The sequence below is a fragment of the Eleutherodactylus coqui genome, chromosome 7 (assembly GCF_035609145.1).
Source record: "Eleutherodactylus coqui strain aEleCoq1 chromosome 7, aEleCoq1.hap1, whole genome shotgun sequence".
NCBI lineage: Eukaryota > Metazoa > Chordata > Amphibia > Anura > Eleutherodactylidae > Eleutherodactylus > Eleutherodactylus coqui.
Window position 1 is genome coordinate 146,505,457 of NC_089843.1, and position 27,451 is coordinate 146,532,907.

The 27,451-nt window shown below is 41.9% G+C and overlaps 1 protein-coding gene across 1 annotated transcript in view; it reads left to right on the forward strand.

The window, feature by feature from the left end:
* The window catches only part of TRPC3 (transient receptor potential cation channel subfamily C member 3), a 256,571-nt gene that overhangs the window by 76,589 nt on the left and 152,531 nt on the right, over positions 1-27,451 (forward strand). The gene's annotated exons all lie outside the window — the stretch shown is intronic.

Here is a 27,451-nt window from a genome sequence, read left to right on the forward strand (position 1 = left end):
GCCTGCGGCCAAGGACACTGCCTACCTGTCTGGGTCTTCTTTTTTTTCTTTTCAAATTCCTGCTTTCATGCAGAACCCGCAGCTTGTCCGCAATGATAATTGTGGATGGGCCGCGGATCGGACGGCTTCTATTGACTGCAATGGAAGCCGTCCCTGCGGAAACTGCACTGCGACTTGATTTACTCATCCATAGATCTGCAAATCAAATCCGCATGCTTTAATTTAGGTGCGGACGTCCGTGTTTCCCTATGGGCAGCTTGAACTGTGGATCATCCTCACAGGTGCCAATTCAAATCCGCCCGTCAACATTGGGCCTTAATCCACTCAATAACTAAAGTAAAATGCTTTTGCTGCAATCAGTGGTGACTAGAGATGAGCGAGCGTACTCGCTAAGGCAAACTACTCGAGCGAGTAGTGCCTTATGCGAGTACCTGCCTGCTCGTCTCAAAAGATTCGGGTGCCGGCGGGGGAGAGCGGTGAGTTGCAGGAGTGAGCAGGGGGGAGCGGGGGTGAGAGAGTGAGAGAGATCATCCCCCCCGTTCCTCCCTACTCTCCCCCGCCGCTCCCTGCCCCCTGCCGGCACCCGAATCTTTAGAGACGAGCGGGCAGGTACTTGCATAAGGCACTACTCACTCGAGTATTTGCCCTTAGCGAGTACGCTCGCTCATCTCTAGTGGTGACCCTATTGATACCGATACCCATACAGGCAATGGCTAGTCAGAAGATTTCAGTGGCTTATAATTATAGAACCCTTGAGGTGGGAGCATAGAGGTAACAACCAGGTAACATTTTACATATAATTGAAAGTGAATCAATGGTACTGTACTGCATATTTAGTTGCCAGACATCTTCAATGCACAGTATAAAGCGCGAAATAAACGCCAGCCACATTGCATAATGAAGCAGGAGGCTTTTACAGTAACCCTATAGTGCATGAAGCATTATTTTATGTGAATGGAGTCAGCTAATCTAATGTATTTTATTAATTGTTTAATTTCTCACTAATTTTCTTCACTTTTTTTTTTGCGTTTCATTTTGGTAGCTTTGTTACAAATAAGGCCTTAGTCAGACGGGCGTTATTTCGCGTGATTTGCGCATCGCATGTCGCATGCGCATGCGCAAATCGCGTGACCGGCGCGAAAAATCACGGGAAAAATCTGCACCTAGCCGCGTTAATCGTCGCAGCAAAACGCCCGTCTGACCGGAGAAAAATCGCTGTGCGCATCAAAATGCGCATGAAACTTAGACTGACCGGCGAAAAAAATGATTTTGGTGCGCACATAAAACGCCGAACGCAGATAGGCGCAATTTGCGAATCGTCGTGTCCTATAATTTATCGCATATCCGCATAAAAAGCGGACATGTGACCGATACCATAGCGAACCATTGGTTCTATATATGCGCGAATCGCATGCGCAAATCGCGCAAAAAAACGCCCGTCTGACTAAGGCCTTAGGATCTTTCTATATAATTATCATCTCACAATTAATATAAATGGAGGGACCGTGGTATATAATTTTCAGGATATGTCATTTCCATTTTTTAATGCATTGTTTTTGGCAGAAAATAATAATTATTGCACTTTCTGTAATTCAATTAATTAGAGAATACAATATATTTTATTCAGATAGTTTTAAGTTAAAGTGACCCTCTAGTCAGGAACTCAAAATTAATACTGTAAGTCTGTACCTACAGGAGATGATTGCCCGCTATTTATTCTCCTCAGATCTTGCTCCTTAGCTGTTTTTAGCAAAGCTATAGTAGAATAGGACAGAACTGGAACTATAGTTTAGCTATGCTGTCTAATCTGTCAATTAGGAAGAATAAAGATCGTTCTGAACTGCACCTTGGATGTTGCCACATTTATACTTATACTTGTGTAATCTATAGTAGTCTGGGACACGCCTCCTGCTAAATCAAGAGACAGTCTGAGCCAATAATGGGACAGAGGTTGTGTCTGAGACTAATTCAGTTTAGGTACTGTAGGTAAACTATAGTCAGCGATCACAGCTAGATTTCCCGCTCCTGACTAGGGGATTGCATTCATTTTAGTTCCTGCATGAATGGGTTACTAATAGATTTGTATGTTTTAATATCAATACAGATTGCATCATTTTTATATTTCACCTCATCACATAATTTATAGCATTTTTTTACTGTTCATATAGTCCTCTTAGGCCGGCTGCACACGACCAGGTCGGCATACGAGATTTTGCAGCAGAATCTGGCTGTGCCCCCCGGCTGGTGACCCCGCGAACCTGCAAAATCTGACCATGGGGGCTTGCAGGTGGTCATGCACAATACAGTGTTTTTTTTTGTTTTTTTTTAATATTTGTATTTCCCTATTGCTAGGCAATGACGTTGGGTACCCATGGAAATTAACAGTACGGATGGGCTGCAGATTTGACAGCCTCTATTGACTTAAATGGAGGCCATCCACGCGCAGTCCGCAGCAAGACAGAGCATGCTGCGATTTTTTTCCTCCGCTCATGGAATACGCTAGTCTTTTCCCCAAGTGTGAAGGGAAAAGTGAAAGTACAATGTGTGTGATTTGCTGCGAATCCTCCATAAAGATGTCGATTGCGTATTCTGCAACTGGAATCTAGTCATGTGAAGCCGGCCAGGTCTGATCATGTTCTCCAATTTATTTCTCCTAACCTCCCAATATTTTTTGAATTAGATTAAAAGAACTAATGATGTGCTTTTAAGGAATGTTTCAGAGTTTAGATTTGTAAAGTAATAATGGATCTCAATTGATAATTATAGTTATTCTTAAAAAAGGTTAAAAAGATTAAAGCATTTTATGTTACTATCAAATATTAGTAAAATTTGAATTTTTAAGGGCCACTCTGCCAAAAATTCATTTTTTCATCACTGCCCCTCTCACCTGATTACATGTCACACTCTGGAGGTCTCCTCTTTGTATTATAAATTATTTCCATAAACTGCTGACTTTGGTCTGATGCTTTCAGGCACCACCTTGAGAATTATATTCTTTATGCCACCTGCTTACGGGTGGATACTTGCTGCAGAAACTGTTGTCGGCGTTACCACCTCGATTCCGCAACAGATACTGCCCACTACTTCCTATGTAGATCTGCTGCTTCCTACACATGAGCGGAGATTTATTACGATTTCCGCTCGTGGGGGGAAAATCGCAGCATGCTCCATTTTTATGCGGACTCCACGGACTGCTTCCATTGAAGGTGGAAAAAATGGTGACATCATCAGCTTGCTTTGCCGGCATTGTTACTGCCCAGAATGTGCAGTAAAAATGCAGGCAGACGCTGTAAAATGTTGCGTTAAAAAACCTCTTGTGTGAGAGTGGCCTTAGAGGAGGCAGGAACGAAGGAATGAAGTTAAGCTGAAGGAATGGGAAGTGCAGTATATGTAGAGCGGGCTGCTAAGCTGTAGACCAAGGAAGAAGGGAATCTCTCCTGGTTTGTGCGACAGGATTGTTCTATCATCAGTTTTCCTCTGGTAATTAGGAAAAAACTGGTGATGAACAGTGAAGTCGTTGCCAAGCGGTTCCTCCTTTCCCTCACCTCCAATGTTGAATCTGTACTGATGGGCGGGAGAGAAATTGATCCCCTGTTGGCTGGGCACAGAACTGCTGAAGGTATCCTGTACTGACTAGCCTATAGATTGTTCTGTGAACTCCGTATCACTTACTGTTGCTTCCAGTTAACTGGGCCAGGACTTTGTGTAATGACCAATGACACGGCTTCTTGGACTTTGTTGTTATACTGACATATTTTGGGTTACCAGATTAGAAGTTACTGCATGGCTATGCCTGTGGCTTCTTTCTAGAAGTACCACTGCTTCCGTTGGTCACTTAATTGATCATCAAGTGACTGTACTGTTGGGATTTAGAAAATATGTGATATCTTTTAGAATTCTAAAATAACCATTAGTGTTTTTTTAAAAATACAAAAATCAACTGGAAAAAAAGGTAGTATTGGCCTTTTACAAAGTTGAAAAAATAAACATTATAAAAAGCTTTTTTCTAATGCATTTAAAAACAAGAATCCCTACTTATTAGATTCCCTTTTTGATAGTAAACTAATTAGTGCATTTCCCTGCTGGACCTGCAGCAATCGTCTGTAATCCCAGGGGAGATTCTGCAGGAAATGTTCATTTTTCCTGCAGTATTACCACAGGGGAAATTAAACATTATACAGTGTCCACTCCATTACATGAGTTGTCCATGTAATGCAGGGCAGATCTTCAAGATCACAAGAGCTGTTTGTAAGCATTCTCTACTAGCTCTAATAGATGAAGATCCTGAACAAAGGACCCCTTTCCATTAATGCAATAAGTTTTTCAAAAGTAGGCAGGCCCTTTAATAATCACATTTGAAACACATGTTCAGCCATTGTCTGATAAAAAGACCTTTTTGCTTATAGTAATTGCAGAATTTCACATAAAGAGAACTTCAATGGCTTGCCTTATCACAGACAACCGCTTGATTGCTGTGTTTCCAGCTCCTGAGACCTCATCAAACCGCTGATTGTGCCACCTAAAAAATTGTATTGGCTTCTTATTTTCTTTTTTCAAATGCATGGCTGTCTATGTAATACACAGATATTCTAGGTCTACCTAGTGAGAGTCGCTGTCTACTAGCAAAGGGGGAGTCACTAGTTGGCTAATAAAGAGGGGATCAAAGCCCCACTTTACTCGGTCATATTCTCTTAAATGAGTTTTTAAAGTGAAGAAAACTTTTTTGATATGTTACATATAAAAAAAGACTGATTAAATAACTCATCTTTATAAGTAATGCTTAAAGGGGTTGTTTCTTAATGGATTTGTTTTTCACTTATCTACGGTATAGGTGCTAAAAGTCTGATTGGTGGGTGGCCACAGCTTGGATCCCCGCTGATTCCAAGAGTGGGGTCTTATGTCCCCAGCTCCTCTTCACTGCAAACCTCCTCCAGTAAGGAGGAGCTTGAATGAAGTAGCAACTAAGCATGTGTACTGCCACTCCATTCACCTCTATGCTGGAGATAGCCAAGTGCTTATACTCTATTTCTAGTAGTCTCAGAGAAATGAACAGAGCTGGGAGAGTGCATGCTTGGTACCAGCTCCATTCAAGCTCCTCCTCAATGAGGTAGGACATGGGACCCTGATCTCAGCTTTGATGGATATCCCAGATGTGAGACCCCCACTGATTAAAATGTTATGGCCGATCATGTGGATAGGTGACAAAAGTAAATTGTGCAAATATTGCTTTGACGGGTTTTATACCAATAAGTGCACCATAATGTAAAAATAAAGAACTTTAGCAATAAAGTTTTGCTACATCACTAAAATTATGTATGTAAAAAAAAAAGACCAATATCTCCTATTAAACATGAATGCCCCAAATAGAAACCTGAGCCACTGAATAGGTGTTCAGTTTTAACTGAGTATAATTTCCACTCTGAGAGCAGAGTGTCCTTGTAAGCTTTGTCTGTGTGCTCCTCATCAGCAATGTCTACAGACAACTCCACTCAAATGGAGCTGCTTACTTTAGAAGTACCGCGGCTTCCTTTCATCTTCTGGGTCCATACTTTCACTGCACCATGCCAGTTTATAAAATGTTTGCAGAGGTAAAACTTTTCCTTCTAATTTGTAAGACTGTTTGTTTTAATGTCACTTGGGTATGCTAAAAACTGCAGCACACCCCAAATATCGACTTTTAATACATGATGAGAAAACTTCCCAGCTTCAAAGGGTTTTACGTACTTATTTATTCCAATATTATCATTTGTAGAGCTCTTTTCCCTGACCCATATTCCATGTGGTTTTCTTTATTCTTTCTAAACTATTTGATGAAAGCACAAAGTGATCTCGGAAAAGTTTCCTGTGGCTTAGACTAAACCAAATGCTTTTTCCTGCATCTCTTGTTCTTCTAGTATTCTTTCAATTCAATCAGTGGGTTTTGCTCTGTTCATTATTGCCTTTGTTTCTAGTATGTCTCTGTTCATTCCACAATTTCTGAATACCTTTTTAGTAGTAAATCAATCATTGTGGTTGACACTAAGTCAACTACTCAGATGTATGTTATCAAGAAAGTCTTTCAATGAATATTTCAAGAGGGAGACACTGTAAAATTTAAAGGCTATGTATACCTTTGCACTTTTTTTCTTAAAATTAATGTTTTTGGAAATAAAAACTTTTTGTAATTGGTTTTCATTAGAGATGAGCGAGCACCAAAATGCTCGAGTGCTCATTACTCGAGTCGAACTTCCCGCGATGCTCGAGGGTTCGTTTTGAGTAACGAACCCCATTAAAGTCAATGGGCGACTCGAACATTTTTGTATATCGCCGATGCTCGCTAAGGTTTTCATTTGTGAAAATCTGGGAAATTCACGAAAGTGATGGGAACGACACAGAAACGGATAGGGCAGGCGAGGGGCTACATGTTGGGCTGCATCTGAAAGCAATGGGCTGCCGGTGAGCGCGGGATGAATTTTCGGGAAGGGCTTAAAAATATAAGCCCTTACCTGAAAATCATCCTAAAATGTGTAAAAATAAAAAAAAATGTATACTCACCTTTCCGCTGAAGCCGGAGTTCAGCCGCATCTGGCCGGCAGTTCTCCTGAACTGCTCTGAGTAGTATTCAGTAGCTGGGGATTTAAAATCCCCGCCTGCTGAATGAGCTGCCTCTGATTGGTCACAGCCTCACCAATCAGAGGCAGCTCTCACTCACACCCATTCATGAATTCATGAATGGGTGAGTGAGTGCTGCCTCTGATTGACAGCTGAGAGCTGCCCCTGATTGGTCCCTGCACTGAGCCAATCAGAGGCAGCACTCACCCATTCATGAATTCATGAATGGGTGTGAGTGAGAGCTGCCTCTGATTGGTGAGGCTGTGACCAATCAGAGGCAGCTCATTCATCCCGCGATCGCCGGCAGCCCATTGCTTTCAATGGAGCCGGCTGTATTGCCGGCTCCATTGAATTCAATGGGCTACCATCGTTCTTCTCTGCCACAGCTGTTACAGCTATGGCAGAGCAGAACAATCTTTATGCTGACATATTTTTTCTTTTTACACATTTTAGGATCATTTTCAGGTAAGGTCTTATATTTTTAAGCCCTTTCCGAAAATTCATCCTGAGATCGCCAGCAGCCCATTGCTTTCAAGGGAGCCGGCTGTATTGCCAGCTCCATTGAATTCAATGCGCTGGACAGCTCCGGCCCGTTTCTATTTTTGTTTTACACACTTTAGGATCATTTTCAGGTAAGGTCTTATATTTTTAAGCCCTTCCCGAAAATTCATCCTGAGATCGCCGGCAGCCCATTGCTTTCAAGGGAGCCGGCTGTATTGCCGGCTCCATTGAATTCAATGGTCAGTGCTCGTTTAATCGAGACGAGTACCGCGTGGTGCTCGTCTCGAGTAACGAGCATCTCGAGCACCCTAATACTCGAACGATCATCAAGCTCGGACAAGTATGCTCGCTCATCTCTAGTTTTCATTAAAAATTTCTTTGCTTGTATTGTTTTCCAAGGCACTGCAGACTAAGACTGAAGTCTTAGCAAATTCTGTCAGGGTAAACTGACGTTTCCCTAGCTGCTCTACTCTTGTGAATGTGCACTCACTGCCTTTCCACTGAGCTACTATAGTGGGCTATATGACAGTGGAGGAGATCAGTAGGACAGACAGCAGAGAAAGCTATTATTACAGAGGCTTGTAGTTTACTCTGGGTGAATTCTCTGCTCTTATCAGCAGTGAGGGGGATATTACTTTCCTCTAGTCTGAGGAAAGGATGATGGATGGAGAGAAAGCTGATAGTATTAAGTGGCATGCTAATAATAGTTAGCTTCGATTGTGCGTGTTCATAAGAGAGAGCAGCTGATTAGTGCTAGGAACACCCCTGAGACAGAAACTTGAATGTTGGTTAAGCATACATACAAAGTATGAAGATTTCTAAATGCATGAGAAGGAAAACTCAATACAAAAACCATCTAAGCGCATCATTGTTTCTGCAGGGATTTTAGTAAGGTGTGTGTGTTTTTTCATACACAAAGATTTCCACAGCCTTTAACTTTTATTTTTTAAAGGAAACCTGTTATCAACTATAAGCACAATTAATTAAAGGGGTTGTCCCGCGCCGAAACGTTTTTTTTTTCAACAGCCCCCCCCCCCCCGTTCGGCGCGAGACAAACCCGATGCAGGGGTTAAAAAAGAACACCGCACAGCGCTTACCTGAATCCCCACGCTCCGGTGACTTCTTACTTACCTGCTGAAGATGGCCGCCGGGATCTTCTCCCTCGGTGGACCGCAGGGCTTCTGTGCGGTCCATTGCCGATTCCAGCCTCCTGATTGGCTGGAATCGGCACGTGACGGGGCGGAGCTACCAGGAGTCGGTCTCCGGCACGAGCGGCCCCATTCAGAAAACAAGAAGACCGGACTGCGCAAGCGCGTCTAATCCGGCGATTAGATGCTGAAAATTAGACGGCTCCATGGAAACGAGGACGCTAGCAACGGAGCAGGTAAGTGAAAAACTTCTGATAACTTCTGTATGGCTCATAATTAATGCACAATGTACATTACAAAGTGCATTAATATGGCCATACAGAAGTGTATAGACCCACATGCTTTCGCGGGACAACCCCTTTAAGTTATTTTGATTATAGTTTAGATAATAGAAAGTGCAGGGAGCTGTGTCTCATACTCTCCTTGTCTTCCGTTCTTCTATCCCCCCTGTTGAAGTCAGTGTGTTCAGTCAGTGTGAAATCTTAAAAACACTACAGTTATTGGCAACAGCTGAGCAACTTGACGACATAGCAGTACAGTTGGCAATAGCCCTCATGAGCTTATCTTGTATTTGAAAACTAATAGTACAGCTGGTATTAGGCAGGATAACTTCTCTGAAAGCAGTGACCCTAACTATGTGGACTGAGAGCTCATTCTCCTCTGACTATTGCATTAGTGAGGCTCATGCTCCTACACATTTGAATCGTCAGGGTGTCATTGGAGCATGTGATACAGGGTCAGGTGTACTAGATAAAAATATAGCATTAAAAAAAAGAATTTATAAAGATGCTGTACCTGTCAATTATAAGCCAAAACACACTTTTGGAAAATGATTATCCTGCAGAAAGCTATGTGTACATTACAGTATAAATTTGCATACTTTTTGGGTACATATGCATACAGTAGAGCCTATCGTAACCTCCTTACTTTAGACTGGGGCTACACCGTTTATTTTGTGGGATCACTTCAATGTAAATTGGTCAATTTACAAATGGTTTGATTAGTATTTTTTTTTCATGTGACCTGCATGAAGCCGTTGTACAACTTTTTTATACCCATGTCTTTTGCCTTCATATTTAGCAATGCTAAAGTTTCATGAAAATGCAATGCACATAAAACCCCTTCTACTGAAGTCTAAGAGTTACTATGCCAGTTGGTGGGTTACCAATAGAGATGAGCGAGTATACTCACTAAGGCTAACTATTCGAGCGAGTAGTGCCTTAGCCGAGTATCTTCCCACTCGTCTGTAAAGACCTGTCACCCGCGCCGGCAGCCGAATCTTTACAGACGAGCGGGAGGATACTCGGCTAAGGCACTACTCGCTCGAGTAGTTAGCCTTAGCGAGTATACTCGCTCATCTCTAGTTACCAACAATTAGGGCTCCAAAAACAATGTACTCAACCATTTGCTATATTTTTGTTTGACAGTTCTTGACTTTGTGTGGACTAACACACTGCTAAAGTCTATAGTACTCTGTTCATCTCTCTGGTAAATGCATGTGATAACTCATGTATTGCTAATTAAAGAGCTTCTTCCCAAAACAAGTTCAGTCCAAAAGTGATGAAAATAAGTTATAAGTGAAAGTGTTTGTAATAATTGTATGCAATTATTTTGATTGCACATTTTCTCCATAGAGAAATTCATATATTTTTTTAAACTCATGTATGTACTGTAGACACCGTACGAGAAAACTACAGTAATATGTGCATTGGTCAGTTGTCATGTAAAAATGAAAAATATTACATTTACACATGCAGCAGATTATACTGTGGGGAACAATATAGTTGAGCTATGTTAAGCAGATAATTCCTACTAGAACCCAGGATTACATTGATTTAGTGCAGGTTTACTATGACAAGCCTTAATGGTATTTTTATCATCTTATTTTAGCATACAGGATTAAAGGTGTATGTTCACCCGTGTTGTAAAGACAAATATATAATGTATTTTTCAGATTACATTATAAATATAGATTAAAGAAAAGAATAAAGTGTCTCCTCATTCAAGTGATTAAATGCAAGTATGTTCTAGTGCAAGTTTTAGATAAAATGATATGTTAAACCAAGTAACCTTGTAGATATGATACCTTTTAATGGCTAACAAAAATACATGATGTTATAGCGAGCTTTCAAAGTTAGGATTCTTCATCAGGCTTCATTAGGTGTGATGAAGAATCTAAAGTAGATTTGAAAGCTTGCTGTAACATCATGTATTTTTGTTAGCCATTAAAAGGTATCCTATCTACAAGATTACTTGGTTTAACCTTTTACTCTACTGGCTTAGGCCTCCTTCCCACGAGCGTGACGGGCTCCGCCGCGTAATATTCCGCAGTGAAGCCCGTCACGGCGCCCCCCAGAGACCCCATACTTACCAGCGGAAGATAGCGTGAAGACGCTTCCCCGCCCACCGCCGTCGCGTCATGTGACACGCCCACCGCGTCACATGACGCGGCCGGCCGTGTCACGTGACGCGCCGGCCGCGTCATATGACGCGTGGCGGTAGGCGGGGAAGCGTTTTTTCACGCTATCTTCCGCTGGTTGCAGCGGGAGATAGCGTGAACGGACGGCTTCCATTGACTGCAATGGAAGCCGTCAGTGCGTACACCCGCGGCAAATAGAGCATGCCGCGGGTGAGGACGGGAGATTTCACGGTGCGGAATTCCGCGGTGGAATTACGCATCGTGAGCATTGTGCTATTAGGTTCAATAGAACCTAATAGCATGGGGCAACGCAGCGGATTTTTGCCGCGGATTTACGCGGCGTAAATCCGTTCGTGGGAAGGAGGCCTAACACTGTGGCAAACCTTTAGTTAAAGTAATAATGTACTTGAAAACAGCAGAATAGAAATCGAGATTACAATGGTGTGGCAGATCAAATCAGATAATACCATGATTGCATGACTACATATAAATTATGATTTCCGTGGACACCTCACATTGGTTTTTAGTCACATTATTAGGGTGCATTTACACAGGTGAGTGTGTTATTGGTCCAAGAAACCCAGACCAATATCGCACTTGTGTACCCATGCGAGTGCGATGCATTTTATGAGAAAAACGCATCACTACACTTGTGATTTTAATTCACTTGAAAATAGTAAAAAAAGAAACTCGCATTACTCTTACATGAAACTCACATTTACATGTGAGTGTGATTAAATAGCTTTTGCTTCCATAGAGAATAGGTGATTCATGAACAAAATTGCCCCAAAATGGAGCAAGCTGCATTTTTTTTTTCAATCTTGCTGCATCACTGCAAGAGAAAAATCGTACATGTAAGTTGACCCATTTAAAATAATGCAATTTTTTCATGGGTCACTCATTTCCGTGTATCTTGCACTCTTGTGAATGCACTATAGCAGGATATTTGAACATTTTGGCTAATTATAGTGTGCAACCACAATAATAACTTTTTGATATGGTCCTCTTTGAGTATAGAGGGACATGGAGGAGCATAGAGGGACATGGAGGAGTATAGAGGCAAAAAACCCCAATAAGGTAGAAGCCAATTTTTCTCATTTTAAGGAACCAGAAAATTCTTTTAAATCTGGCAGTCAAAGTAATCCCTGAATCAACAACCCTTCTGAAGTTAATAATGATTATAATATTGCACTCAAGAAAGGGTCCAGGCCCCTCTTGAACTTTTAGTGAATTTACCATCACCACGTCCTCCATAGTCTCACTGCTCTTACAGTAAAGAACCCCCTCCTAGGTTGGTGAAACCTTCTTTCCTCTACATGTAGAGGGCGCCCCCTTGTTATAGTCCTGGTTATAAATAGATGATGGGAGAGATCTCTGTATTGTCCCCTAATATATAGTTGTACATGGCTATTCGTTCTTTTTTTTTCTAAACTAAATAACCCCAATTTTGATCTCTCTAGGTATTGAAGTCCACCTATTCCACATCAATCAAGCTGAGCTGGAAAAGGCCAGATGGGGCCACCCAGCTGACACTTCTTCCTATGTCTCACTATGTTTAACATTGCAGCATTACCGCACAGTAAAACTTTGTAAAGAGTCAGCCTGTCCCTGTTTCACGCTACCCCTAATTAGGGCCGCATGAAACGGATGACAGGTTCCCTTTAAATTTGACACCCATTGTTGTAGAAGTAATTGCCATCCCTATATATAATCCTGCACAGAGAAGCTGGCTAGCAATTGAGCAATTTGTACATTACAGCCTCGAATCTGTCAATAATTTGTATTTTTAATGCATTATTAAACCAAACCTGTTAACCATATTGTATTTCACGTAAAATGAAATATGTCAAAACCTCTTTTCCCACAGTGCGCTGTTTCTACAGTTTTAATTGTTCATTTCAACAGAATCTGAACAGAATAAATGATGAGAGACAAGTACTGGAGATTTGATGTGTTTCTGGTGAAGATTGTGTACACTTGTGCCAGAGGAGTTGGTTTCATGCCAGTACAGTCACGCAGAACATAATTAGAGCTTCTTGAAATTACATCTCCGCTTTTATAAAAAGACAAATTCCAGAGCTAAGAGATAAACATATTTAGTAATGTAAATAGAGCTCTTAGATTAGTTCAACTCAACCTGTATTCTTCAACATTTCCCTTCAAAGCTGAAGGAGTGGAGCAAATGAAATTACAGTCATGTTACAATTATTGGAATTATGAATTATGTTGAGTTTTGGATATGTAGTCAAAACATCTTCCCAGCCAAGAATGCCTCATTTTATAGAGGAGTCTTCCAAGAACCTTAAGATTCACTCCCCCCCCCCCCCCCCCCCCGTCTCCTCCTCCCTCCCCCACACATTCCCCTTTAATCTCTAATACCCTGGATCACTATTTTTTGTTCACTCTGCCCTATGATTTCTACCTCAAGTATATATATTTGGGAAAGGGGATTGGGATGTTATCTTATGTAACACTCAGTGCAACTATGGTTTGAAACCACTTAATTACATTTCATAATTAGCAACTTCCTCATTTAACATTTTTTTTAATCGGAAACAATTATCTGCTCTCAATGGCTGCTACAATACATTACAGTTTATTATAAGATGCCACAAACTGAACATGCATCAGTAAGGATGGGGAATTTGATTTGCTTGTAATGCTCTCTAAAATAATTAAGTGACTCAAAGCCAGAACAAGGAAATGAATGCTTATTCTGTAATGAAGGGCGGAGGCTTGCAAATAGTTAAGTCTATGTTTTTTTTTTTACTAATGAAAATTGAATAGTGAAACCTATTCTATTTTTCCTTATTTGTTTTTATTTCCTCGTTGTAGATTAGTTTGTTCTAATGTCTGTATATGACTAGGGGGCTGACATCTTGCTTGAGCTACAGTTAACAATATTTAGAGATATGCTTTACAGCAGCCTCACTGATCATTTTCCCAATAGTTAGGGCCTGACCTATTGACCTTCATGTGAGAATGTTGTAAGCAGAGATGCGCGAATATACTCGTTTCGAGTAATTACTCAATCGAGCGCCGCGATTTTCGAGTACTTCCGTACTCGGGTGAAAAGATTCGGGGGTGCCGGGGGAGGTGTGGTGGAGCGGGGGGTAGCAGCAGGGAACAGGGGGGAGCCCTCTCCCCTCCACTCCCCACTGCAACCCCCCACTCACCCACGGCGCCCCCCGAATCTTTTCGCACGAGTATGGAAGTACTCGAAAATCGCGGCGCTTGGGCGAAAAAGGGGCGTGACCGAGTAGGTTCGCTCATCTCTAGTTGTAAGCAAGCTCTGTGACCTGTGCAGAGGTCACTGTGCAGGGAGGGGGAGGAGGTGACCTGTGCACATCACCTATTGTGAATGGTATGATCCTGTGTTATCTTTATATTGGCACTACCTTTCATTGTAACCCCGGCTGTGATAATCATGAGAAGTTTGCTTTGCAGAATAAGAAGTGTCAGTTTGAGGCTTAGTAGGCAGTGTGAAAACAGGATTTTAGGTAATCGAAAATGTGAAGAAAAAAAAAATCGACAAATTCTGGATTAGGTAATAATTAGAGATGAGCGAGCCTACTCGGCCACGCCCCTTTTTCGCCCGAGTACCGCGATTTTCGAGTACTTCCGTACTCGGGCGAAAAGATTCGGGGGGCGCCGTGGGTGAGTGGGGGTTTGCAGCGGGGAGTGGGGGGGGAGAGGGAGAGAGAGAGGGCTCTCCCCTGTTACCCGCTGCTACCCCCCGCGCCGCCATGCCTCCCCCCGCCCCCCGAATCTTATTTTGCAGAATTCTTCCTACTCCTACCTAGAACTTTTACACAGTTCCATATATTAGTCAGTAGTGGGAGATAAGAAATATGAGTCAGGATTGACAATGAAAACTCCTGGACAGTCAGTAAAAGTAGGGAACCTTTTTTTCCCCGTGTTAATAGAAAAGCCTTTTTGAAGCTCAAGGGACGTGTACAGATCAATGTGATTCTACTTTTCAACATTTTAATGTTCATAGAAATTACTGCTGTTCAAGTATTCTAAGCTACAGTCATATATCACTTACAATCTTTATAGTTCACTATAGTTTTTCAATGAGTTTGTTAATGTTGTTTATCCATCATTTCGATAGGTTGTCCAGAAAAAATAAAAAATGAGGTTGGCAACTTTGCTATGAGTGTAGGATTAGACTACACAGGGTTTGTTTGTAGTCTGCAACCACTGAGGTACGCAGATCTGTACAAAAGCGACACAAAATGGTAGAATATTTTTAATCAATATTTGCCCTGCCTGGTTTACTGCTCTATTAAAGCCTAGATGGCCAAACCGCTTCTCTGACTACCTGATGTACATTGTATGTATCGGTAGTCTAAGACACTACATGCTGCTCTGACTGGCCAGCACCGATCATGTATCCCAGTGTTCCCCAATTCCAGTCCTCAGGGACCACCAACAGGTCATGTTTTCAGGATCTCCTCAGTCTTGCACAGGAGATGTAATTATTGTCGGGATGTTCTTACTATAGAAGATCCTGAAAACATGACCTGTTGGTGGTCCCTGAGGACTGGAGTTGGGGACCTCTGATGTATCCAACATTGGTCAATCTAAACACATGTAGTGTCTTTGACTACCTGATGCACACTGTGTATTAGTATACATCGTTCGTCTAAGAAGCTTATGTAGCCATCTTTGTTTCAACTGACCTGGACAGACGGTTTAATACGTCTGGAGGCATGATATTCACTTTATTATAGTATTATTCCATTTGTAATATTATATTATTTATTACATTTTATCTAGATGTAACATTAATTAAGAAGATTGTGACAGCCAGCCTGTATGTTTGATAAAAACCCACTTAACTTCCTACACTTGATTGTTTTAGATACTCTGGGAGTTGTTGGAGTCTTGTTATTGGCAGAGCAGAGCGCTCTGAGGCGTTAGTTGAGTCAGGGCATCTGGTTGTTGCCAAAGCTCTAAAATATTTTAAAGCGAAGTTGCACCTTTGACTCATTGTCTGTGTAGTCAGCAAATATTAAATCTTTCTTATATGTCTTCATTATCCGTTTTTTTTCTGCCTTCACTTATTTTCCAGTTCATTTTGTTCATATGTTATACAGCTGACCTGAATATTCACACAAAGCATAATGGGAAGAAACACAAAGCATGATAAGATCTGTCAAGTTCATCTAGCCTGTCAGATGGTTTCAAAGTAACAATAGATTTTTCTCTGCATTTTGACTGATAAAGCGAAGAATAAGGTAATAATGGTATATTATCAGAGTACAGAATATTACATTTACTGACCAATGTGTGGCCAATATAAGGCTCAGTTCACATCTGCTTCAGCCATAGAGTAATTCCATGTCGCAGTCCCAGAAATAAATGTCTGTTTTTCCGCATTGATTTCAATGGGGTTTAAAAAAAAAAAAAAAACTGAAAACTTTCCATTTGCTTCTGTTCTGTCAGGTCTACGTTTTTTTAAGCAGAACAAATAGAACTGTAGACTGCACTGCTTGTTCAGTTAAAAATGGAAACAAAAAGGAATGGAAACAAACTGTTGCAGCGGTTCTGGGATCGCTTCATTTCTAAGTAATCAGGTACAGGTGTTGTGTGAGTTCCGTCTTCTGACTCTGGTGTAAGTGGTATTAGGTGAGATGTGCTTGGTCTTACCTGTAAGTAATTTATCAGGACTATTTAGCCTGGGCTGGTGCTTGATTTCAGTGCTGTTTAATTTCAGTCTTGCTGTGGCTGTGTTGGAAGTCAGAGCTTGGAGCTGGATCCTCTTGGTAGTCTTTGAGAAGACTCAAGCAAAGTACTGCAGTTATTACCTTTTTACATCTTGTTTGCTGTGGTATTCTCCTATCCCACGTAGGGTCACCTAGTGGCCTTGATACGTGGTCAGCTTCGCCCTTCTCAGGGCAGGTTACCTGCATATTGGCAGGTCTTTTCCCTGGGTAAGGTTATGCAGGGACCATGTAGTTCTTGTTGCAGTTGTCTCTACTGTTTACCACTGTTTAATGTGCATTTTAGGTTATGGATCCAGCGCACCCTGGTTGGACGTGACACAAACTTAAAGCTTACGCTTTGCTTTCCTTTTATTTTAAAGAACCATTGATATCAAAGGGGAAAAGAAGGAAATGTTTGTTTTCGTTTTAATTCAAAAATGAAACCGAGAAACAAAATTATGACTGAAGCTCAAACGCAAAGTGAACTGAGCCTAAGGATGCATTCAGACGAGCGTGTTTATGTGCGTACATACGTGCACACATAACCATGCTTGTATTAGAACTATTGGTTCCCTATAGTGTGTTCACATTTCCGTGTTTTACAGGCATGCAAATGTGCATACCTGTAAAACATAGGACATGCGTGCACGTATAGATCTGTGGTGTGTGTCAATATTCCCTGCGGGGAGTTCTCTCATCAATGAACACAGTGACAGCACTGTAACAGCACTGTTAGTGTTCAGTGACAAGGGGACTACCTGTAAGGAGAAAAGAATGAAGCTCTCTGATTGATTTCAATGGCGCCGCCACTGTCGGCAGCCCCATTAAAAGCAATGGGATGCCGGCACCCCTGCAGTGATTTTCAGGCAAGGGCTTTAAATATAAGCCCTTCCTTGAAAATCATTCCTATCTGGTGTAAAAAAATAAAAATATATACTCACCTCTCCGCCGCTGCCAGGGCTCAAGAGCGTCTAGTCGCTTGGGTCCCATCACTGTAATGAAGTTCTTTTATCAGGCAGGGATGCTGAAAGGGCCTGCGTCTGATTGGCTGGCTGAGCTCTCAGCCAATCACAGGCAGTGCTCAGCCATTCATTGAATGACACCTGAGCGCTGCCTGTGATCACAGCGCTCAGCCAATTACAGGCAGTGCTCAGCCATTCAATGAATTCAATGAATAGCTGAGCGCTGCCTGTGATTCGCTGAGTGCTGTGACCAATCACAGGCAGTACTCAGCTGTCATTCAATGAATGGCTTAGTGCTGCCTGTGATTGGCTGAGCCCTCAGCCAACCATTGAAAGCAATGCTGCATGGACCTGCATTCACGCGTGCATGTAAGCATGCGTACGTGGGTGCGCCGGTTTTGTTTGCACCTAATGTACGCACCAGCATACGCTCGTGTCAATGCACCCTTAGTCAAAGGTAGAATAACACTCAGACTTTATCATTCAGTTATTTACGCGTATCCAAAATATTGCAGATATTTGCAATACAATGGGTTCTATTTTTGTGCATCTTGCAATGCACAAAATTTTCACAAGAATATCGGTCGTGTAAAGAAGTCTTTACATTGAGGATAATTTTTAATGACATTGGCTCTACGTTCGGGGTTGTTGTCCTGCTGCAGAATAAATGTGGAGCCAATTAGACATTTTTTTTTTAAATCTTACTTTGCTTTATATTTTCCACACCTGCCAAAAACTTTTGGATGCATATTTTCAGCTTCAACAATAAAGTGTGTGCCGGATTTACCATCATTTATTAAATTCCATATAAAATACTTTACGAAGTGAGCTATTCATACTTTCAATTTCTCAACAGCAATATGTGCTACATCATTTATGGTTCAGCTTACTATTGTGCCTGTAATTATCTAGACTTCTACTACCCTGCCAAGTTTGTAATGGTAAATGAGAGAGTCGGATTGTGAAAGTCCAGCCTTTGGCTTGATTCTCTTGGAATGATGAATTTTGTGTAGGTGGTTGGTTTATATTTGTTTTGCAACAGAACAATATATTTTTTTTAGCATGCAGAAATTCTGAATAAATCCCATAAGCAAAGGCATACAGAAAAATAGATCCACTATACTGACTAAATTTACACTCCACTGAAAAACCTCAAATGTCCCATTCTTCATGGAACCTTCAAAAGTTGTGCCATTGGAAAGAGATAAATTGTTTAATAATGCATATCAGCGAAGGAGAAAATGATGAGTACTATTAAGAAAACATTCAGGCAGGGAAGAGGTTGTCAAATGATTAGTATATGGGGCTCAATATAGTTACATTAAGCACTGACTGTTCATTGATATAATAGCTGCCAAGAGCTGCCATGAGACAGGGAGAAACGGTAGTCTGAGACATTCCCCGTAGACTTTGTTGGTGCCTATTACTAGATGTCAGCAGTTTAGTGAATGGAGCAGAAGTTGGCAAGAAATATGCTTTAACTGTTATCTTCACTTGGCAGATCCGTTAAATTTCAACCCAACTGCTTTATTGCATTCTGTCGCTCTAGCAGAAATGTTTGAGCCCTCAAGGACCATTTACTAGTAGAAAAACTGTATCAAACAGAAGTATTTGACTTTACCCCCTCTTTCATGTCTTAAACACTTCTATCCAGCTTTTTCGTAGCTGTTTCTTTAAAGCTAATTGATAATGACCAATATGGCCACCATAACATCTCCCACAGGCGTTGTCACCCAAATGCCCAGTCTGGACTGGGGGGACTACTGCGAAACGTTGTAAGTCTGCCATGCAAGTTGGGTGACAACCCCTGGAGATGGAGATAACAGAATGGAGTAAAAGTGAATAAATTTCAAGGGGTTTTCCATGAAAAACAGCAATTCCATTTCTCATCATGGCCTTTAAACAGACAGATATCTTCTGCATAGGGGGCGAACAATCATTCATATGATTATCCTGCATACCTTTTCATCACTGTTGAGAGCACATTCCCCATTCACACGGGAAGATATGCTGCTGACAATGATTTTTCTAGCCGTAGAAACAAGCTCTAAAGCCGACAAACCAACGCATCTGTTGACTGAACATTTAACCAGTTTACGCAGGGCAACGATCTGGTGTAAGAACATTTTTATGAAGGTTTTTCATGATCGTTGGCCCATGGAAAAGTTCCAGCATCACTCGGCGGCAACAGCTTCGATAAGCCGCACCGCTAATCGGAGCTGTTAAACCCTTTAAATGCCACTGTCAATTCTTTTTTTTTTTTTTTTTATTTTATTCCAAGCATTTTCAAAACATTACAACGTCGTCAGACCATAACATACAACTTCAAATCCAGTACAGTACATTTTTATAGGCAGTTAAACCCAGACGTGGGTGCGAAACCGGAACTGCGCAGCTTTATATCTGTAGTTTGTAACAGGTCTTGTCTATAGCAAAATGAATTAAATTAAATTAAATTAACCGTGCGTGCAGCTCCTTCTTATCAGGGAGTAATCGGGGCACCGCTTCCCGATTATTATCCTCCTTCCCTGGGCGATTTCAGATCCTGGAACCCACACCATAAGGGTAGGTGGAAGGAGTCCAAGTTACCAGGTGGGTGCTATGCTAGTCCAATGCTGCTGACCTTGGGGTTTCCCCCGGTGGTCAGGATAAAGTAGCCTAACGCACGGCTGTGTACTTCAAACCATACATAAAACACACAAAACATTAGACGTAGGATGGGGGGATGGGGGAGGAGGGGTAGGGATGGTGGGTAGGGGAAGGAGGAGGGGGGAACTAAGGATGGGATTCTGAGTGCCTCCCCTTCCAGGGAAAATGGGGGGAGAGGTGAGGGCTCCCCTCCCTCCTGGAGGTAGGTCTCGTATTGGCGATCAACTGATGCGCTTCCACCACTCCCATTCCTTTGCAAATTTGTCATGGTTGTTTCTCTTCCAGCTAGTGGGCTCCTCCAGATTATAGATCAGATCGACTTTGTTTTTCCACTGGGACACGGTCGGGGGCAGTTTTTGTAGCCATAATATCGAGATGAGTGCCTTTGCTGCGTCAATGATCAAGGCAATGATTCTATCCTTCAGTGGATGGAATTTTGGTGAGGGTCTCCAGAGGAAAATTATCTCTGGTGAAAGCTTAAAATCTGGCCTGATGCTTCTTATAGCGACTTCGATCTCTCTCCAAAACGGGACAATAATTGGGCAGTCCCACCAGATATGGCGGTAAGATCCGCCGGCAGCGTCGCAGCGCCAACATCTGCTGTGGGAGGCGAGCTTATGGTCATGTAGCCATTGTGGAGTTCTGTACCAACGGGCTAAAGTTTTGTAATGAGACTCTTGCATTGTAACGCACGGAGAGAGACCGAACGCCAGTTTCAGGATGAGTTTTATTTCCTCTGAGGAGAGGGAGATATTTAGCTCCGATTCCCACGAGGTGAGAAACGCGGGCTTATATCTTATCGGCGGCGAAATTTCTATGTGCCTTCGTTATTTGTTTCCTTTTAGGGGCGCCTTCTACAAAGAATTTCTCGAAGGCAGTAGAAGGTCTGGTGGACTTGTGTTTTTCTAGGAATTCCTCAATGGTTTTACTAATGTGCATTTTATGTAAGAACGAGCCGCAGAGGGTTGCGGTCAAAGACTGCCCCGCATCCCTCGGGCTCTGATCAGCTAATGCCAGGGCATCTGCTATTTTAGCGTCTGCGAGACACGACCAGATATTCCTAATGTTCGAATCTGTTTCCTTGCCCAGTATGTTGCAAATGGTGCTCAGGGGCGCCATTGGAGATGGGACGGGAGCTAATCCAGGTCTCAATGTATCCCAAGTCTCGCAGGGGGCCCTCAGAAGGGGGTTGAAGCTCTTAGCGATGTAGCGATGTCTGTTGGGGGACCATAAATCTTCTGTCATGGCGTCCCCATGCGATTTGGCCGCTAGTTTTTGTAAGATGGGGTCCCTAGTTGGATGAACCAAGTCCAACCAGTAAGTGAGCTGTATGGCTCTGTACATGTTTCGTACGTTTGGTAGATCTATCCCTCCCTCCTCTCTTCTCTTAGAAAGAAGGCTAAGTGCTATCCTTGGCTTTTTCCCCTTCCACACGAACCTTGAGATTAGAGTATTAAGAGCCCGGAAAAACGAACTGGGAATATGGATCGGGAGCAAGCGCATTTTATATGTGATTATAGGGATCACGTATAACTTAATAATATTCTTCCTCCCGAACCATGATAGATATGGAAGGTCATATGTGTTGAGATTTTTGATTTGTTGCAATAGAGGTGAGATGTTGATTGTGTAGAGGTTTTCAATCCTCTTGGTAATTTTTATGCCAAGATATGTGATTGAATCTTCCCTCCATACAAACGGCGATGCAGACCTCAGGGCGTTGCTATCCCTCCGGGGAACCGAGATATTCAGAATCTCTGATTTTGTAAAGTTGATTTTAAAATTTGACAAGCAGCCAAAAGATTCTATACTAGAGATTAGTGCGGGGATTCCTGTTTTAGGCTTAGTTATGATGAACATGATGTCATCAGCATAAGCCGCGAGTGTGAGTCTATGTCGGTCCAGCGTTAACCCCTCAATGTCTGTCCGCCTTCTTATGTCCTGTAATAAGGGTTCCAATGCAAGGACAAATAAGGTCGGGGATAGTGGGTACCCCTGACGCGTCCCATTGCGTATGTCGAACGCCTGTGATAGGGAGTTATTAATTTTTAATCTCGCGTGAGGGTTACTGTAGAGGGAAAAGACCGCTGTTACCCAAGGGGCTGGGAAATTGAAATTGAGGAGTACCCTCTCTAAATATGTCCAACTGACGCGATCAAACGCTTTTTCTGCGTCTGTACTTATCAGGACTGTGGGGATTTTGTGCGTTTGGGCAAACCTGATAGCGTGTAAAAGCCTGTGAGCATTATCTTTGCCTTCCATCCCTATAATAAAGCCTGTCTGTTCCTTATGTATCAGTTTGGGAACCTGATCTTCTATTCTTTTAACCAGAAATTTTGCCCATAATTTCACGTCTATGTTAATGAGGGAAATTGGGCGGTAATTTGCGCAGTTTTCTGGGTTTTTGTCACCTTTCTGTATGAGCGAGATATGGGCTTCTAATGCCTGCCTGGGGAATGTCTCTCCTCGTAAAAGTGAGTTAAAAAGGTCTTTTAGTCGTGGGATGAGTGTTGATTTAAAGGTCTTGAAGTATAAGTCCGAAAAGCCATCGGGGCCCGGACTTTTGCCCGGTGGGATGGATGTTATAATTTCTTCTACCTCTTTGTCCGTGGCCGGTGTCAGGAGAGCTTGGGCGTCCGACTCGCTTAGTTTAGGGAGGTCCAGTGTCCCCAAGAAGGCATTTATCTTACTTATCTGTATAGCCTGTTCTGCTGGGGTGGGCTGCTCTTTCAGGTTATACAGCTTATTGTAAAAGGCGTGGAACACTGTGGCAATCTCTTGGGATGAATTCACTACTTTACCCGAATGGTCCTTTATGGCGCTAATCTGGTTTCTAATTTTGGCTTTTTTCAGGAGTGACGTCATGTATTTGCTTCCTTTGTTCCCTTGCATGTATACTGTCTGCTTAAGGAACAGGTGGTTCCTATTAAATCTGGATTGTAGGAGTCGATTCAGCTCTCTACGTTTTTCTGTTAAGTCGTCTAAGTTGCTATTAACTAATGAAAGTTTGGCTACTCTTTCAAGTTTAGCGATTTGTGAGAGTAGCATGTCTATTTCTTTGTTTTGCTGTTTTTTACGTCTGGAGCCCAGAGCAATGAAAATGCCTCTCATGTAGGCTTTATGGGCCTCCCAAATCAACGGTACACCAAGGTCTGCATCGCCATTCAGCCGGAAGAACTCCTCCAGAGAATCCGCCACTGTCAATTCTGAGATGAGATCGCCGGCAGCTGTGCGGGTGTCATGGCAGCCCCAGGGCTGTCTTGGCAGAATGCCTATTAAGCCATGCCGGTGGGGTGGCTTGATGGACTACCTGTCCGATGGCAGTATGATGTAATGGAGCGATCAAACCATCACAAGTTCTTGTCCTCTCTCGGAACTAAGAAAAAAAGTAAAAATAAGATCAATAAAGTTTCACTAATTATTGAAAAAATAAAGTCAAAAGAATCTAAATAAACAAAAATAGATATTTGGTATAGCTGCGACTGTAAAAGTCTCATCTATCAAAGTAATGCATTATTTACCCTGCACAAGAAAAAAAATGTCAGAAATGCGCTTTTTTTGGTCACCCTGTCTCCAAGAAAAAATGCAGTGAAAGCTATCAAAAAGTCATGTCTTCCAGAAGGGTACCAAAGCAAACTACAGGATGTCCCGCAAAAATGAGCCTCACACAACTATGTTAACAGAAAAATGAAGTTATTGCGCTCAGAAGATGGTGGGAGAAAATTAAAAAATTAAATATCTTTGAAAAAAAGTAGTACAGCAAAAAACCTATAAGTTTTTTGTTTCATAGTAATCATACTGACTCATAGAATAAAGTTATGTCATTTTTGTTGCCGTTTGTGCGCCGTAAAAACAAGATGCACCCAAAGATGGCGGAATGTCTTTTTTCACTTTACGCCACTTAGAATTTTTAAAAAGTTTTTCAGTACATTATATGGTACATTAAATGGTACCATTGAAAAATACGAGTTGTCCCGCAAAAACAAGCCCTCATACAGCTATATTGATAGATAAATAAAACTAAAATTTAAAAAAAAGGGGGCAGAGTCCTTAAGGGGTTAATATAGGAAATATTTCCTTTACACATGTACCTATATTGACCAGTTTTTTTTAGGAATGACCATTACATTGCAGTTATGCACTCTAGATGTCGGACCCTTTGCGGTGCATGCCTGCCAGTTTGAACTAGCAGATGGAAAGTGAAGAGACTGGCAGATTGTGTTTGCTGTGAGCAAGGGATGGGCAGGATGAACAGGTTAATCATGTTCACGGCTGGAAAAAACACAACACCAGATGTGTTGAATGTAGAAAAAGCAAAAGAAGCTGGAACTGAGGGAGAATGAGTTGGCCGGGAGTCAGGATTGTGTTGATTGACATGGAGCTCTAGCTTAGCTCACAGTGTACAGTATGCACAGGAATATTGTGTATTCAACATACACAAAAGTACACAGCATGGCACTCCTGCAGGCTGGATGACTCTAAAAATGCATATCATTAAAACAACTGATTGCCTCTGCTCCAAGCTCCAGCAGACTAGCATTTTAATGGGTTTGCATAAATCAAGATAATTTTAGTTACAAAGTCTCACCTGGAGTCAGATGCATAGCAGTCACATTACATAATGAAGCATTTCTTTCCACGCACAGGACCTAATAATAACCGTTTTCTGTTACTTCTGATGCTCTAACAATCATTTTCTTTAGTGTTAGTGTTATAATGAAGCAAACTTTCTTTTTTTACCTTAGTAGGTTTGGGTACGAATACAGATCAAACCTGGATAAATAGAGAAATATGTAGTTAATTTGTAAAGTTTGGAGAACTTGAAGTAACAAACATCGTATAAGAAGACATTTTGTAACCTAGCCATCCAGTTCCTGCCTTTTGTGGTGTGGAACTCATTGTTATCAAATTGACACTGAGTCTCAAGGCAATCAGAAAGGAGCTTTTACTTTTCCTAGTATGTATAAAACATGTCCCTTACTTTCTATTACTTATTACTATGAGGCTTGCAGAGTCACTAAAGCTCTTATCTGGAACATCAACCCATAGTAACATCAAGAATACAATGTTTCAAAAAGGTATAAATTATACAATAACTATATAAATATGCTAATCTAAAGTAAAGTGGTTTGAACGGTTTTCAGAAGATTGTCTCAAATTTGGACACACAACATCTCATGGGCCCGACACAGTTTCTCTTATTGAATCCAATTTTCTATAAGCAGGCCGTTAGTTTCTTGTTGTTGGCCATTAGTCTGTTGTAGGTTGGTCTTCTATTGAGCTTGCAAAGTCTCTGGCATGAGCATTTTGCTGTTGCAAGTTGGTCTACTCCATTTGTTTAAAAAGATTGAAAGTCTTTTTGGCTTATAGTATGGCTAAAGTTTTCACCCAGAACATCCACCAGCTATTGGTTTGTGGACATCCAATCACCAGCAATTTTCAAATTATTGCCCCTAGAAAGAAACTTTTAGTTAATACACCCATTTAAAGCGCGTTGATGTATTTGCAAAGTGCAGAAGAGAACATTCTTTGTCTCTCTTCACAGACAGATTTTAAATTCAAGCTTCTGGATCTAAATCTTGCACAGCCGCAATCATCTTTACAAAGCCAGTGTCTTCAATTCATACCTCAGGCTTTTAAATTGCACTACAGGGAACTGTGTTAATTTGTGTCTGTATCTTGTACCATATGTGATTCAGTTCGATGTATCACCATCTTCCTAGGTAAGGCTAGGCTCACACGACTGGATTTAAATTCCGGATTCCACAAACTCCATCCACGTGGACGATCCGTGGTAAAACTTGGGCATTGAAAGTTATGTATTTTTGAGTTTTCCCTCGCTCATGAGTACGAATTGCATATTCTGTAAGCAGAAGAAAAATCGCAGCATGCTCTACTCTAATGCAGATTTCGCTGAGAGTACCCATGTCATTGCTAAGCTACGGCGTGGGAAATGAAAACAAAAAAACTCTATACTGCGTATGATCACCTGCATGCCTCAGTGGTCATACGCAATACGCTGTAGGCCTAACTGATGCGGAATCCGACCCGGTTATGTGAGACAAGCTTAAGGTGGTAAGTACAAGTAGAAAATTAACTCAGAGTATGGATTCAGCTTTCAAACGGAAACTTAGTGTTAGGTCCAGCAGACGGCGTCCTGTCTCCTGATTCTGCTTTTGTTTGTTTCAGCATTCACAGGGTTTACTGTGTCTGGCTCCTCCACCCAGCTTGTGGGAATTTGCAATCATCCTCCTATTTAAACTATCATTCCCTGTATGACTGTATGTGAGCTGCTGGTGCAGCTATCTTGTCTGTATTCAGTTCCCTGTGTATTCTTAGCTGGATTATACTGTGTCTTTGGGTGTTTCCAGCCCTGTGTGTTTTGCTGTTGGGTTCTTGTTTGTCTATCTATTCTCTGTATTTGTGGTCTCTGTACAGGACTGTCTTCAGTTCCCACCTTAAGTCCACCTCTCCATATCTGCACGGCTCGGTGCAACTGACTCTGGACTCCTATCCTCACCAGGTAGATAAGGAAGTCTAGGAGTCAGAAATAGGAAATGCGGCCTGGATCTCTCCACAATCAGGAGTATCTATAGGTAAGGGATATCTTAGCCCATCTTAGTTCAGGGTAAGGCCCGTTCTCGTCCATCGTACTGAGTGCCCACATTTGCAGTCTTCGCCTCGGTGTCAGCTATCTATCCTGCCGGGTGGGTCAACTCAGTAGGACGACACAGTGGATCTATAAACACTACATAACACTCAGCCAGTTTTAGTCAATTTGTAGCAAACAAGTGAAATAAGCAAACTCATCTTAATAAATCCTTGACCATCCAGTAACTAATTAATTATAGTATAGTGTCCTTCACTGTCAGGTGCAAGGCCTACTGCCTGCTATCTCAATCATCACACAAGTTAATTACCTTTGGGCATAGCATGTTCTTTACCCAGACTGGAGTCATGCCCGAGAAGCTCATACTTCTGTTATCAAGCTCTCTTAGCTGGCTACTAAGGACTCTCACCAGTCAGCACAGAGACAGGTAAAAACCATTTACCTGCTGTATACGCATATATAGATATATCTATAGATATGTGTATATGTTCATCTTATTTAAAATGCATTTATACTTGATCCTGCCTGCAGTGATTGTTGAGTGATTAGTCATACGGAGAGATGCTTCTAAAGGGGTTCTGTTGGTAAAATTAAAAAAGTATACTCACCTGCATCCTGCCCTGCATCCCTGTAGAGTTAAACCTGTAAACAGAAAAGAGTGAAGGAAAAAAAACTAACTCGTCTAATCTTGTTGTTATTCTTCCCTCCATTGTTTAGGTGCCGCGTGAGCGGTCATCTGCTAGCGGCTCCTGCGCGCGCATGCGCTCTCCCGCCGCCCTAGCAGCGTCTAACCTCTGCCATCCATGGAGAGTTGACAGCGTGTGCGCATGCTGGCCGGAAAGGGGGACCCTTGCGCACTC